The sequence below is a fragment of the Gossypium arboreum genome, chromosome 7 (assembly GCF_025698485.1).
Source record: "Gossypium arboreum isolate Shixiya-1 chromosome 7, ASM2569848v2, whole genome shotgun sequence".
NCBI classification, from domain to species: domain Eukaryota; kingdom Viridiplantae; phylum Streptophyta; class Magnoliopsida; order Malvales; family Malvaceae; genus Gossypium; species Gossypium arboreum.
The window spans coordinates 7467296-7484166 of NC_069076.1; the positions used below are offsets into that span (position 1 = coordinate 7467296).

The following is a 16871-nucleotide window of genomic DNA, read 5'->3' on the forward strand; positions in this document are numbered from 1 at the left end:
AGATAGCGTAGAGAAAGAGCAAGAGCTGAGGTTTTCAAGCAGTTGGGGTCGTAGGTGGAATAGAGTGGTGCCAAAGCTTTCCAGCACAAGGAGGGAGAAATGTGGATATTTCGTGGTAGTGCATTCATGTCTTCCTCCTCCATAAACTCATTGGTGTAAAGTCCCAGAGTGACTCAAAACTCTGGGACACTCATCGCGCGAATCAGATCGCCTAATCAGAAGTGAATGGTGCCTAGGTCGTCATTGTTCGTCATCACCACCTGTAAATGAAAAGTAGGGCATAATTCTAAAGTTAGCTCTAAATAAGTGGGCTCGGTAATAGCGAAGAACCGTTTCTATGGGTTTGTGGATAGGAGGGTACGGATGGCATCAGCTAGCTGAACTTACTCTACGGCAGCCTAGTCAATGCAGTGACCTGTAGTGAGGGGTCGTGCACGTTCTGAAATAACTCCTTCTATAAAGCTTGCAGAAATTTAAGGAACGGGTGTCGAACTTTGACTGTAGCACGTACCGAGGAAGAACCTGATCCCCTACGTCTCTTTGAGGATGGGACCGCGGCCTTCTTGCCTCTCGATGACGACATAATGTTCTTGAAAATACATGAGAATTGATAGAATCCAAGATACATCAGTAGTTAAGCAAGAGACCTAAAATTAGTATATGTTATTTAGTAGCTTAAACAATTCAAATATAGAAAATTCTAAAGCAAATTCCTAACTTGGCTAAAACATATTTGTAATAGTAACAATATCTATGTAAAGCATGTAGAATACTAATGTAGCAACGCAAATTGGAAAAAATAAGGTTGAAAAAGTGAACCAAAGGCTGCTGTAGGGCGGTGCACGGGCATGTGACGCGGGGATATAGCCGTGTGGAGGAAAAATGGAGGGTATAGAGAGGGGAAAATGGGGTTAATTCAAGGGGAGTGGATTTGAGGGTGGTTTGGGGGTTAGGGAAGTGAGAATCTGGGGAATGGTGGCTGGAGTAGGGATTAGGGAATAGGGAAGGGTAGATTTCGGCTAGGGTTTTGAAAAGGGGAAGAAGATGAACAGTGGTTTGCTTATATAGGGGAGGTTCACACGGCCTAGGGCCACGTCCGTGTACTTTGAGGGTGAGCCTATGATTTTCAAATTTTGCGAGTTAGGTCGTGCCCGGCTACTATCTCACGCCTGTGCGTCTTGGGTGTGTGTCAAACAAAGCCATGTCGCACGGCGATACCTAGCTTTGTTCGCTTCTCCCACGCCCGTGTGTTATGGTAGCACGCCCGTGTATTGTTGTACACGGCTAAACGACACGGGCGTGTCTCATGCCCGTTTCGAAGAAATAGAATCGAGCCTTGTCCCTAGCACGCCTGTGGTTTTCCATCCCCACGCCCGTGGTCTCCTATCAAGTTCACCCACGGCCATGTCGCATGATCATAGGGATTTATCGCACCCCATGTTTTGGGGAAATCATGCCCTGCTTCCACATGGCCGTATCGCATGGCCGTGTCTCTTCCCCTGTTTGGCCACGGCTTTAGGCACACCCGTGTGCCTGGCCGTGTGTGCTGAAAAACTTTGCAATTCAAAGATTAAGTTAATGATTCAAAGTGTTAGAAATTAAAAATATGTTAGTGCTCGGGCTGCCTCCTGAGAAGCGCTTATTTAGAGTCTAAGCTCGACTTACCTCTCTGTTAAATGATCATGGTGGTTTGAGGAGTTCATGCTCATTATTCCTGCTATTAGCCTTGACAAAATAAGGTTTGAGACGGGTATTTTACCTTAAAAATGCCGAACTTGGGGTGACTTACCTCAACTATACCGAATAGGAAAATACTGAGTACCGTAAAAGGGATTTCCTCATTTGGTGTGGTAGTGACAATGTGGGGATCTGTGGCATCTAGTAAGACTTTATCCCCAACCTTAAGTTGATTAGGAGAGGTATCAGGCTTGTTTTGGTGCAGTTTCAATTTATCATGTGTTCTCGATTTGTGTGCTTGCCATTCATCTAGCTCCTCTATTTGAAGCCTTCGTTCCTCATGGGTGTCTTTGTTCTCTACTTGATAATAGTGCACTGTCTTCGTTGTCTTGGTTCGAGGAGGTTCTTGCAAGAATGATTGAATATTAGTTTTCTCATTGAGAAGTTTCATAGCATTATCTTGAGTCTTAGAGGTTTTGACTGAGTCACGTGCTTAGAGTGTTACTGCGTCGTCTCCTGCACGAAGTGTTAGCTCTCCTGTGCCTACATTAATAATGGTTCTGGCAGTTGCTAAAAAGGGTCGTCCTAAAATTAAAGGTACCTCGTTATCCACATCCATATCTAAGACGACAAAGTCTACTAGGTAAATAAATTTATCAATTTTAACGAGAACATCTTCAATAATACCTTTGGGAAATCTAACTGTTTTGTCAGCCAATTGTATGCTCATCCTAGTTTGTTTGGGTTTACCGAGACCTAGTCATTTAATCATTTTATACGGCATAACATTTATACTTGCCCCTAGATCAACTAAAGCATTATTCACAGATAAACTACCAATTAAGCAAGGAATTGTAAAACTCCCTGGATCTTTCAATTTGTTAGGTAGCTTATGCTTTAGAATAGCTGAGCAGACTGCATTCAGTTGCACATACGATATAGCGTCTAATTTTCTTTTCTTGCTCAGAAGTTCCTTTAAGAATTTTGCTGAGTTGGGCATCTACGACAGAACTTCAATAAAATGGTAAGTTAATATGTAATTTCTTTAAGAGTTTGACAAACTTACCGAATTGTTCGTCTGTTCTATCTTTCATCATCACTTTAGGATATGGCACACGAGGTTCATAATACGTACTTACCTGTTTAGGATCATCGTCGTTTACCTTTTCTCGACCTTTGTTTATCGCGTTGTCTTGCTGTAATTCTAGCTCCGGTGCAATGAATACTTCCTTATTTTGAGTACTAATTGCATTGAGGTGTTTCCTCGGATTAGGTTCAGTATTACTTGGTAAGCTACCTTGTGGTCGTTCGAAGATTAGTTTGGATAGCTGGCCTATCTGAGTTTCGAGTCCTTGGATCGATGCTTGTTGATTCTTAAGTGATGTCTCGGTATTTTGGAAACGGGTTTCTGACACCGAGATGAATTTAGAAAGCATCTCTTCAAGGTTTGGTTTCTTCTCCTGTTGATAAAGTGGCTGTTGAAAACCTTGAGGATTTTGTGGTTTTTGATTCCCTTGACCACCCCAGGAGAAATTTGGGTGGTTCCTCCAACCTGCATTATAAGTATTACTGTATGGGTTATTTTGAGATCGAAAGTTATTGTTACCCATATAGTTGACTTGGTCTTCTTCAGTTGTAGGATTAAAGAATTGGTATTCTGTATGCACACCTCCACCACTTGAGTCACACCTCATTACTGGATGTATCTGCGTAGAACCAAGTAAACTGTCAATCTTTTTATTGAGAAGTTCTACCTGATTAGAGAGCATGGTGACTGAATCAATGTTATAAACGCCGTCTATTTTCGTTGGCTTTGTCCTCATGACTTGCCATTTATAGTTATTCAGTGACATCTCCTCTATAAATTCATAGGCATCTTCCGGTGTTTTATTATTGATGGTTCTGCCAGTAGCTACGTCAACCATTTTCTGAGTCGAGGGATTCAGACCATTGTGGAATGTTTGTACTGGAAGCCAAAGCGGTAACCCATGGTGAGGGCACCTTCTCAGTAAGTCCTTGTATCTCTCCCAGGCATCATAAAGTGTTTCTAAATCCATCTGCACAAAAGAAGAGATATCATTACGTAATTTAGCCGTTTTAGCCGGCGGAAAATATTTTAGTAAAAATTTCTCGGTCATTTGTTCCCAAGTAGTGATGGACCCTCGTGATAATGAGTTCAACCACTGTTTAGCTTTGTTTCTCAGTGAAAAGGGAAACAATCGAAGACGCATGGAATCATCAGAAACGCCATTGATTTTAAATGTATCACAAAATTCCAGAAAGTTCGCTAAGTTAGCGTTAGAATCTTCATCCTGCAAACCATCAAACTAAACAAACTGCTTTATCATATGAATAGTGTTAGGTTTTAATTCAAAAGTATTTACAGTTACAGCAGGTCTAACTATGCTAGATTCAGTTCCTGTTAAAGAAGGTTTAGCATAATCATACATAGTACGTGGAGCAGGATTTTGATTAGCCGCAATTGCGGGAGGTAGCTGATTGCCTTGGTTTTCAGCCATCTCGTCGGTTGGGGGTCGAGTATCGTCTTCTTGCTCGTTCTCCGTGTATCGTAAGCTGCGCCTTATTTCTCTTTGATTTTTGCAAATTGTATGATCGATTTCTTCGTCAAAAAGTTATGGTCCTGACGGGTTTTTTCTAGTCATAAACTATAAAAACCTGCCAAGAGAGAGAAAGAGTAAATTAATAAATCATAAAATAAAATAAAATTGCAAGAAAAGTAAATGGCTAAAGTAATAAAAATTTAGTGTTCCTAATATTTCAGTTCCCTGGCAACAGCGCCAAAAACTTGATCACGTGATTCGTAACAAGTAATAAATATTTATAATGAAGATCAAACCTAGACTAACTATTATCACGATGAAAAAGGCAAGTGCACCTATCGAACAATAGTATAGTAATGGAAAGACTGGGATATCGTACCTAAGGGAACCAAAAGTACTAGTAATAACTATCTTTTTATTATCTAGCCTAAGAATAAAAGGGTTTGTTTATTAAACAAATTATTTAAACTAATTAACTAATTTAATTAAAGCAAAGAGAAAATTTGGAAAAAGACTTGAAGAAAAGCAATTGATAAAAATGACACCCAAGGAGGAATCCACCTAGATTTCACTTGTTATCTGACTCTGAACCAGACGATTTATTCACTTGACTTGATCCGTGAGATTCCCTAACCTATGTTATTATCCCTTTTGAGACTAATAATGTCTAACCCTCAGTTGAATTAATCGAAATTTCTTTCTTAATTAAAAATCCTAGGGAAGCAGTAAATCACTCTATGGACTCCCATATTAGGTTTCACCCTAATCCGACAAAATCTCGTAACCCTATTTCCAGGCGTTCGATAAACTCCGCTTGATTATGCCAAATCTACTCTTAGGCAAGGTCTATTCCTCCTCTGCATAAGCACATCAAATCATGAATTAATACCCAGAATATTAACTCAAGCATTAAGAATACATAATTAAGAACAAATCAAGTATTTATCATACAGTTCAGATAATAATAACAAATCCATCATAAGTTTTATCCCCCTTAGGTATCTAAGGAGTTTAGTTCATAATAAAATAAGAGTACATCTCAAAAGTATAAAAATAACAAAACATGAAGAAAACTATAAAAACCCCTGAAGGAATTCTGAGGGAGATCTTCGGTCTTAGAGTAGCTCCGACTTTTGGGGTGGATCGTCTGGCTTTCTTCAAGTAATTCCTAGCGTGTGGTTCTGTATTCCAGAAAAGTTCTGGAAGAGGCCCCCTTTTTATGTCACACTTAGGGTGTTTATATAGGCTTTGGATTAGCTTTCTTCCTCCCTAATTATCCTTTTTTGTGTAAAATACAACTATTTGAAAAAGGGACACGCCCGTGTGCTACTGCCGTGTGACATGATTGCCAGGCCGTGTGCGCTCCATTAAATTGTACACAGCTGTGTGGGCTCAATGGCCAGGTCGAGTGAATCGTGTAAACCTTGGTTGACACCCCCGAAGGCTACGGGCGTGTGAGATACCCGTGTGGCAAGGCTTAGGTTGTGTCATCTTCTCGGTTTGGTCCATTTTGTCCCTTTTTTGCTCGTTTCTGGCTCCTTTTGACTCTTGGTGCTCTCTTGAGTACAAACATGAAATAACCGGATTAAGAGCACCAAAATCCACAAATCTAGTAATAAACATCCATAAATATGCTAAGTATTTGGGGTATAAATATGTATAATTTGGCGTTAATCAAGGTCCTTGTATCTCTCCCATGCATCGTAGAGTGTTTCTAAATCTGTCTGCACAAAAGAAGGGATATCATTACGTAATTTAGTCGTTTTAGCTGGCGGAAAATATTTTAATAAAAATTTTTCGGTCATTTGTTCCCAAGTAGTGACTAACCCTTATGGTAACGAGTTTAGCTTTGTTCCTTAATGAAAAGGGAAACAACCGAAGGCGTATGGCATCATCAGAAACGCCATTGATTTTAAATGTATCGTAGAATTCCAGGAAGTTTGCTAAGTGAGCGTTGGGATCCTTATCCTGCAAACCATCAAACAGAACAAATTGCTGTATCATTTGAATAGTGTTAGGTTTCAGTTCAAAAGTATTTGCAGCTATAGCAGGTCTAACTATGCTCGATTCAGTTCCTGTTAATGAAGGTTTAGCATTATCATACATAGTGCGTGGAGCAGGATTTTGATTAGCCACAATTGCAAAAGGTAGTTGGTTGCCTTGGTTTTCAGCCATCTCTTCGGTTGTGGGTTGAGTATCGTCTTCTTGCTCGTTCTCTGTGTATCTTAAGCTTTGCCTTATTTCTCTTTGGTTTCTACGAACTGTGCGATCAATTTCTTCGTCAAAAAGTAGTTGCCCTGATGCGTTTCATTTAGTCATAAACTATAAAAACCTACTAAGAGAAGGAAAAAGTAAATTAGTCAGTAATAATAATAATAATATAAAATTAAATTGCAAGAAAAATAAATGGCTAAAGTAATAAAAATTGAGTGTTCCTAATATCTTAGTTCCTTGGTAAAGGCGCCAAAAACTTGATGGCGTGATTTCGTGATAGGTTTTAAATATTTATAACTAATCGTTCTTGAAACTAACTACTATCGCGATGTAGGCAAGTGTACCTATCGAACAGTAGTATAGTTTTAGCAAGACCGGATTGTCGAACCCAAAGGAACTAAAAGTGCTAGTAATGACTGTCTTTTTATTATCTAGCCTAAGAATAATCGGGTTTTGTTTTAACTAACTAATTATCTAAACTAAGAACTCATAGAGAATAGAATTGGTGAATTACTTTTGGGAAAATCGATTGAATTAAGACAATACCTAAGGAAAAATCCACCTAGACTGTACTTGTCATTCTGGCTCCGAATCGGACGATTTATTCATTTAACTTATTCCGTAGAGATTCCTAAGTTATGTTATCATCCCTATTCAAGACTAATAAAGTCTAATCCCTAGATTGAATAACCGAGACTTTTCTCTAATTAACACTTTAGGGTTGCATTAACTCGATCTATAGATCCCCTTATTAGGCTTCACCCTAATCCGGTAAAATCTTGTCACCCTATGTCTAGGCGTGTAATCAAATCCGCTTAATTATGATAAATGTACTCTTAGACAGGGTCTATTCCTCCTCTGAATAAGAGCTTATATTGAATCAGTATTCTGGGATATCAAAACAAGAATTAAGAACACATAATTAAGAACAAGTTATATATTTATCATACAATTTAGAAAATAATAACAAGATTCGTCTTAGGTTTCATTCCCCTTAGGTATTTAAGGGATTTAGTTCATAACTAAATAAGAAAACGTCTCAGAATAATAAAGAATACAAAACATAAAGAAAACCCAAAACTCCTGAAGGGGAATTGAGGGGAGATCTTCAGTCTTGATGATGAATCCGGCTTCTAAGATGAATCAATCGGTTTTCTTGGAGTAATTCCTTACTCCCTATTTTGTGTGTCCCCTTTTCTCCTCTTTTAGGGTGTATTTATAGGCTTTGGAATGCCTAAGAGCCCTCAAAATTAGCCTTTTCCGAATTGGACTCAACTTGGGCTCTGCAGGGACACGCCCGTGAAACACGCCCATGTGCGATTACTTCAGGCCGTGCTCAAGCCTGCCAAATTGACACGGCCATGTAAGGAGGTCCAGGCCCTGTTGATTTTGTACTTTGGCCCATTTTTTCCATTTTTGGCCCGTTTCTCGTTCCTTTCGCTCTCCAATGCTCTCTTAAGTATAAAACATGAAATTAAAGCATTAGGAGCATCGAATTCACCAATTCTAATGGAAAAGCATCCATAAAATGCGTTAAACATGGGGTAAAAATATGTATAAATTACAGTTTATCAATAAACCTTCAGTAAAAATCGGCATGGCCTAAGAAACTTTGACTCCTTTCACATTCATTAGGGCCAATAATCTTTCAATTACGTCCACCTTTGCTTTGTCGACTTCAATTCCTTTCGTTGAGATTCTACGCCCTAAGACAATCCCTTCTTTAACCATAAAATGGCATTTCTCCCAATTAAGGACAATATTCGTATCTTCGCATCTTTTCAGTACCTTAGCTAAATTACTCAAACAAATATCATAAGTGTTACCAAAAATAGAAAAATCATCCATGAAAACCTCAACAAAATTTTAACCATATTAGTGAATATTGCCATCATGCATCGTTGAAAGGTTGCAGGTGCATTGCATAAACCAAAAGACATTCGCCTAAAAGAAAACGTATCGTATGGACAAGTAAAGGTTGTTTTATGTTGGTCTTCTGGAGCTATAACTATTTGGTTATATCCCGAATAACCATCTAAAAAACAATAGAATTCATTTCCTACCAGTCGATCTAATATCTAATCTATAAAAGGCAACGAAAAATGGTCCTTCTGAGTGGCTTTATTCAGCTTTCTGTAGTCAACACAAGTTCTCCAACCAGTAACAGTTCTTGTTGGGATCAATTCGTTACGCTCATTCTCAACAATCATAATTCCACCTTTCTTTGGCACACACTATACCGAACTTACCCACGAACTATCTGAAAGAAGATATATGATTCCTGCATCTAGCCATTTGATCACTTCCTTCCTTCATAATAGGATTGAGCCTCCTTTGCCTATCAATTTGAGCTTTTTCACCTTCCTCTAGAATAATTTTGTGTATGCAAAATGAAGGCTTATACCTTGAATATCAGCTATGGTCCAACCAGTTGCTTTCTTAAATTTATTTAGAAGAGAAATTAGTTGCTCCTTTTGATCTTTTGTCAGTTCTGCTAAAATAATCACAGGCAAAGTGGAACAGTCACCTAAATAAATGTATTTCAAATGAGAAGGAAGTACCTTTAGTTTGAGTGTATGTGGTTCTTCGATTGACAATTTGGGTTGCACAAATTCTTTTACTTCCAAATCCAATGGTTCAAACCATGTAGATTGAATAGAATTTCTCGGATTGGCTTCCATCATAGCCATGTTTTCTTCACCTTCTTCATCCTCTAAAGGGTCAAACCCTAAGGCTTTCTCTAATGGATATTCTTTAAGATGGCTTTCCATAGAAATCAAGGTTTCTATTTCTTCCATAACTGAACACTTTTCTGTTGGATTGGGAAATTTCATCGCTTTAAGAATGTTAAAAGTTACCTGATCATCTTGAACTTGCATGGTGAGTTCGCGTTTCTGCAGAGGTCTCCTAAGGATAATTGGCACTTCCTTATCTGCTTCAAAATCTAGAATAATGAAATCAGCAAGAAAAATAAATTTATTGACTCTTACCAAAACATCCTCGATCTTTCCTTCAGGGTATGCTAAAGATCGATTCGCTAGCAGGAGCATCACAATTGTAGTCTTACTTCTCCTTTCCCTAGCATCTTAAAAATAGACTTAGGTATTAAGTTGATACTTGCTCCTAAGTCACACAAAGCTTTACCACAGTAAGATTTACCAATATTACAAGGTATCGTAAAGCTTACTAGATCCTTCAATTTCAGTGGCAGCTTGTTCTGCAGGAACGTGCTGCACTCCTTTATCAGAGCGACAGTCTCATACTCACTCAGTCATTTCTTCTTGGATAGTACATGATCGCGATTTTCGTATGACAACTTTTAAATATTTATAATGAATCATTCTTGGAACTAACTATTATCACGATGTAGGCAAGTGTACCTATCGAACAGTAGTATAGTTTTAGCAAGACCGGATTGTCGAACCCAAAGGAACTAAAAGTACTAGTAATGACTATCTTTTTATTATCTAGCCTAAGAATAAAAGGGGTTTTGTTTTAACTAACTAATTATCTAAACTAAGAACTCACAGAAAGTAGAATTGGGGGATTACTTTTGGAAAACGATTGAATTAAGACAATACCTAAGGAAAAATCCACCTAGACTTTACTTCTTGTTCTGACTCCGAATCGGACGATTTATTCATTTAACTTGTTCCGTAGAGATACCTAAGTTATGTTATTATCCCTATTCAAGACTAATTCCTAGGTTGAACAATTTAGACTTTTCTCTAATTAACACCCTAGGGTTGCATTAACTCGATCTATGGATCCCCTTATTAGGTTTCACCCTAATCTGGCAAAATCTTGTCACCCTATCTCTAGGCACACAATCAACTCCGCTTAATTATGACAAATGTACTCTTAGAAAGAGACTTTTTCTCCTCTGAATAAGCGCATTAACTTGAATCAGTATCCTGGGATATCAAAACAAGAATTAAGAACACATAATTAAGAACAAGTTAAATATTTATCATACAATTCAGAAAATAATAACAAGATTCGTCTAAGGTTTCATTCCCCTTAGGTATTAGGGGAATTAGCTCATAACTAAAAAAGAAAACATCTCAGAAGAATAATAAATACAAAACATAAAGAAAACCCAAAACTCCTGAAGGGAAATTGAGGGGAGATCTTCAGTCTTGATGATGACTCTGGCTTCGGAGATGGATCAATCGGCTTCCTTCAAGTAATTCCTTCCTTCCTCCCTAAGTGTGCCCTTATCTTCCTCCTATAAGGTGTATTTATAGGCTTTGGAATGCCTACGAGCCCTCAAAAGTGGCCTTTTCCGAATTGGACTCAACTTGGGCTCAGCAGGGACACGCCCGTGTGTGATTACTTCAGGCCGTGTTCGAGCCTATTAGATTGGCATGGGCATGTGTTCTACCCGTGTGAGAAGGTCCAGGGCGTGTTGATTTCGTACTTTGGCCCGTTTCTCGTTCTTGTCGCTCTCCAATTGTGACAGTCCTAAGTAGACCCTAGTCGAAAAGTGGTTTCAGGACCACGAAACCGAGTTTTATAAATAATTGAAAGTTATATTCTATGTTCATGATGTGAGTAAATGCATGTGTAAAAAAAATTTCAAGCATTAATTTTGCCATTTGTATGTGAAATTTTGAAACAGGACTTATGTGAAACATTGGTAAAATAGGTTAGGTAAATATATAAAGTGATCTAATAAAACATGTATTCAAAAATGGGGGCTTGCATGTCAAATTCCCCACTTTAGAGGAAGTGGCCGGCCATGATGGTATGGGATACAAAATATATGCATTTTGTATTAATATTATAATGACTACATGGTTTTATAATAGGAAATAAGTATTAAAAAAAAAGATATTAGATAATAGTTAGTGGGAGAAGAAACCAAAGTTGGTTCATCCTTGTTCTCCATTGCCGTAGCCTAAAGGGAGGGAGAAGAAAGTTTGGTTGCTTTGATTTTTGGCTTAGAAGATGGCTAGAATGAGGTATGTATTGAATGATTCTTGAAAATCTATGCATGTTTGAGATGATTAGTTCAAACTCTACTTATCCCATAGATTAAACTTAGAATTTTGAGGTTTGAGATTCGGTCAATAAGCTTGAAACTCATAGTAGTTTGTTTTGGTAAGCTTGGTATACGGATGATAGATGTGTTTTGGTTTTGGTTTGATAACGATGTTAATGATGGTGATTTTCGGTCATGTATTAACTTAAATTGTAAGTATGATTTATGGTATAATTTGTGTGATGGAATGGTCTTGAGATTTGGCTTGATTAAATGGGTAAAATGCTAAGTGTATTAAAGATGATGTAATGGTTATTTGGTTTATGTGAAGTAAATATAGATGATGGTTATAAGTCTGTTTTATGATTTGATAATGGTGATTAAATCTTGTAGTTAAGTGTTTAGATATATATATATTAATAATGAATTTAGTTGTACTTGCTATGTGAGAAATGTGCAATGCTATAGGTATTTGATTATTAGATATGGTTATTTTAAGTTGATTTGTAATGGTATGATTGCATTGATGAATTGGTTTGGAAATGGTGGATAATATATACATGAATATTAGGATAGGGCTTTAAGTTCATATTGATAAGTATGCAATATAGGTATTTGGTATGTATATATATTGTTGACGTCGTATGCATTGGTCGTTTTTTTATGATTTGTAATGGTAAAATAAATTTGTATCACTTTGTGTTATTTATATAAGTGGCTGTATGTTCGCCATGGTAATTGGCTATCTAGGTTCCATTTATAATGGCAAGTAATGTGAATTCTTGTTTGTGCATGTAAATTAGGTATTAGTGAAATAAACATAAAAGTTAGTCATGGTATATTTCATAAACACATTATGCACTGAAGTTATACGATTATCAACTGTGACTATTAAAGAAGTAATGTTGAATAAGTAATGAAACAAATTCGTTTGTTTTAATTAAGCTCATGAGCAAAGAGGATCTAAATCAGATAAGGGGAAAGAGAAAGCCGTCGAGTAGCCTATCCGCAGTTGCTCAAATAAATAAAGTAAGTTCTTAAGTAATTGAGTTTGATTCCTTTGTAAGTTTTAAGTTTTAAAACGGGATGAGTATGAATTATGTATATACATTAAGGTCAATGACTTTTCTAAATGACGGCATATATGATATTATGTTGTAAATATGTGAATGAGAACTTTATAGAGTAAATTGTATAAATCTGCTAGGGACAGCAGCAGTAGCGTGTTTTGGAAAAATTACCATAAATTGTGGGAGTTGAGTTAAAGGCTGGATAAATTATGTAATTAAAGCTTGATGCGTCTAGTTTCGTATAAAAGAAATCGTGTAAGTAAAGGGTGGCCGATAATGAGATTTTCAAAGTTGTGTGAGACAGTCGAGAATGGCTCAAAATCCCTGCTCAGTATTTTGAAAATCATTATAAATCGTACAAAAATGAATATAAGATAAAATTATATGCTTAGACTCCTTAATGAGTCTAGTTTCAAACAAAATAAACGAAAACATATTTTGAATTTGGTACAATGAGAAATTAAACTCTTAGTGAAGAGTAGTCGAGTAGTCAAGCAAGAAAATAGGGAAAATTTAAGAAAAATCTGGTATTGATTGGCCAAACCAAAATTCTGAACATTTTTGGATAGAGGGTATACTGAGTCTATTTTCATGCAAAATTAACGGCACATAATTTGGAATTTTGTAGCCCCAGTTACAAATAATTTAACGACTATTGCTCAGGAAAACAGCTTGTAGAGAATTTGTGGTTATGTTGTAAACATGGATAAAACTTGTTTTAGTTGCTCATAAGCTATTGATTAAACCCATACGTGAATTCTAAATTGTGATATTGTAAAATGATATATGAGTGTTAGATGGATCTTTGATATTAAAATTTGTGAAATTGTAAGTTTATAAGTGTTCGAATATGAAATGATAGTATGGCATGAAATTGAATTATTCATTGGAAAATGATAGATGTAGATTCAGCCAAGACAAAGTGTATACATGAAAGTATATGTGGTATGTGAAGTATATTTGGATAATTGTGATGTGAATACATGAAAATTTATATTTTGATTTAGGATTTTATGAGATGAATGTGAATGTGTATATATGTGATAAGGCCGAATGGCCAATGTGATGAATGTGAACATGCATATATGTGCTAAGGCCGAATGGCCAATGTGATGAATGTGAACATGCATATGTGTGATAAGGCCGAATGGCCAATGTGATGAATGTGAACATGCATATATGTGCTAAGGCCGAATGGCCAATGTGATGAATGTGAACATGCATATGTGTGATAAGGCCGAATGGCCAATGTGATGAATGTGAACATGCATATATGTGCTAAGGCCGAATGGCCAATGTGATGAATGTGAACATGCATATGTATGATAAGGACGAATGGCCAATGTGAAGAATGTGAACATGCATATGTGTGATAAGGCCGAATGGCCAATGTGATGAATGTGAACATGCATATATCTGATAATGCCGAATGGCCAATGTGATGAATGTGAACATGCATATGTGTGATAAGGCCGAATGGCCAATGTGATGAATGTGAACATGCATATGTGTGATAAGGCTGAATGGCCAATGTGATGAATGTGAACATGCATATGTGTGATAAGGTAGAATGGCTAATGTGATAAACGTGGAAGTGTATATATGTGGCGAAGCCGAATGACTAATGTGAGATATGTATGAGATGTGTATATATATATATATATATATATATATATATATATTGTGGCCAAATGACAGACGGCGAGAGGTGTGTTTATTAGATATTTGATGAGGTAAATGAATTGAAGATATGATAGTCGATGTGAATGTTGTAACATGTGAATAAATATGCATGAAACTCTATGATGTAAACCCGTGATTAAAGACCGATGACCATATGTGGTGACTATGTGCAGGTTAAGACCACGACTTTGTGTGGAGATTTCATCGAGCTAAAGGTCTCGTCGATAATCCGAGTAGAGTTTAAAGCTATAAGACTTCGCAATAAGAATTGCTTATAAATATATTCAATACGAAAGGTTGAACAGGTATGTACTCCAAGTTTATATGTGAGCTTGATTTGAACTAAATCATAAGGTAGTTATGTGATGCATACGTGAGCAATCTATGAGACTATTCCTATGATTATGTGACATCGGATCAGTGTGAGGGGTTATGTGAAATTATACAATATATCTATGTCACATGAGCTCACTTTTATGTGAAAGTTTATCTGCCTATTATATATGATGAGATGTGCATATTCGGTAAAGGTATGGTATGCCCGAAGGAAGAGTGAAATAAAAATACGAACAACTATGTTATAATTTGATTGTTATCTGTTGACACTGCTTAAAACTTACTAAGAATTGTAATGCTTACTCCGTTTACTTTGTTTCCTCTGTTTTATAGATCTCATTTGGAAGCTACAGGCTCGGGGATCGTCAGCAAGTAGTCACACTATCACTATCCACTGCTTGTTACTGTTATGTTTTGAATTAATTTATGGCATGTAAAGAATAGACCAGTGGCCGAAGAATATTTTGGTTAATGTATATAAGCCATGCGAAAATGGCATCTTTTGAATGTGTACTTATAGAAGTTAAATTGTATCCCTGACTGTCTTTAGTATTTACCTAAAGGAATGTTCTTTATTAAAAGAAAAAAAATATTCGAAATTTTTACTGTTCTGATATGAGTTTCAAGTCCGGTAATGCCCCTTTACCTATTCCGGCGACGGATACGAGATAGGGGTGTTACACCAATGCTCACCTAAGTATAAATCATGAAATTAAGCCATTAGGAGCATCGAATTCACTAATTCTAAGGAAAATTCATCCATAAAAGACGTTAAGCATGGGGTAAAAATATGTATAAATTACGGTTTATCAGTACATCCTTCATAAACTTCACATAATTCGGCATTTGTTTCAAAGCCTCCACCAGTGGAATATTGATGTGTAATTACTTCAAAACATCCAAAAACTTCTTGAATTACACCTCTTGTTTTTACTTGTGTTGCTGCAATCTTTGCGGATATGGAGGTGATGGAACTTTTGGTTGAATCAGAAAACTCTTCTGAGTAGGTAAATCTGCATCCAAAGAAGATGTTAAAGTATCTGAATTCACCAAGTTAGGATTTACCTTGTCAGTATTTGCAGATTTTGACTCTTTTGGCGTAGGAACTTCAACAGCTGGTTGACTTTCCCACTTTTCAATAGGCTCGTCTTTGACATCAATCAATGGGGTTCCAAAATTTTACCACTTTGTAATGCCACTGCCTCGATATGTTCTTTACCCAAATTTCTTGAATTCTCAGTTCGCTTGGCAAGGTTTCTTGTGGTCTATTATGAAGCTCTATAGCTAATTGACCCATTTGGTTTTCCAAATTTTTCAGTGTTGCTGCTTGGCTTTGGATCAAAGCATCATTCTTTGCCATGTATACTTTCAACAAGTTTTCCAAACTACTTGATGACTCAGCTTGAGCTGGTTTTGGAGCTTGCTGATTAAACCCTTGAGATTGGTTGGGTCTATGCTGCATAAAGTTGTTGTTTGATCAATTTCTTTGGTTGCTCCAAGAAAAGTTTGGGTGATTACACCATGAAGGATTATAGAAGTTGGACTGAGGTCCTTGTCCACTCCTATTTTAATGTTGGTTCCCCATCTAGTACACTGACTCGAGATTTGATGGGAAATTCTCGAAAGAATGACCTTCCCTACAGTACACACAGAAAACTACTTCAAACGGACTTGGTGGCTGAGCTGAAAAATTATTAGCACTATTAGCGGTAAAATACTTTAACATAGAGGAAATAGACGATACCTGAGCTACTAACGAAGTGAGAGCATCAACTTCATGAACTCCAGCTATACGTTATCCTGAAGCTGTTCGATTTGTTAGCCATTGATAGTTGTTGCTAGCGATCCTCTCGATGATCTTATAAGCCTCATTATAAGGCTCAGATAAAATTGCACCATTCGCAGAAACATCTACCACCAATCTTGTATATCATTGAGAACATTATAGAATATCTCCGACTAGATACAATGAGGAATCCCATGATGAGGACACTTACGTAGTAACTCCTTGAATCGCTCCCAAGCCTCATACAAAGACTAATCATCCAATTGTTGGAAGGTTGTGATCTCGTTCCTCAACCTAGCATTCACATCGACTATCTTGAATGAATCACTCATCTCCATAAACAATCGAAGGTGGAGATGTGGATCTTCTGTGGGCATACCACTAAATTGGCCCACCATTTATAGCATTTGAAACATCACTGGTTTTAATTCGAATTGGGTTGCCTCAATATCTGGCCTTCTAATTCTTGGATTTAACTCATTGAAAAGCGGCGCAGCATATTATCTGATGCATCGATCCCTATCATCGACAATAAGGATAGGATTTCGTACATGTTCGGC

General features: G+C 37.0%; 2 non-coding genes across 2 annotated transcripts; both read left to right on the forward strand.

Moving 5' to 3' along the window:
- Positions 1–3660: 3660 nt before the first annotated feature.
- Positions 3661–3767, forward strand: LOC128295945 (small nucleolar RNA R71). Its single transcript, XR_008286494.1, has one exon. It is a non-coding gene; the product is annotated as a small nucleolar RNA R71 (small nucleolar RNA).
- A 12733-nt stretch (positions 3768–16500) lies between these two features.
- LOC128295832 (small nucleolar RNA R71) lies at positions 16501–16607 on the forward strand. Its single transcript, XR_008286381.1, has one exon. It is a non-coding gene; the product is annotated as a small nucleolar RNA R71 (small nucleolar RNA).
- Positions 16608–16871: the final 264 nt, after the last annotated feature.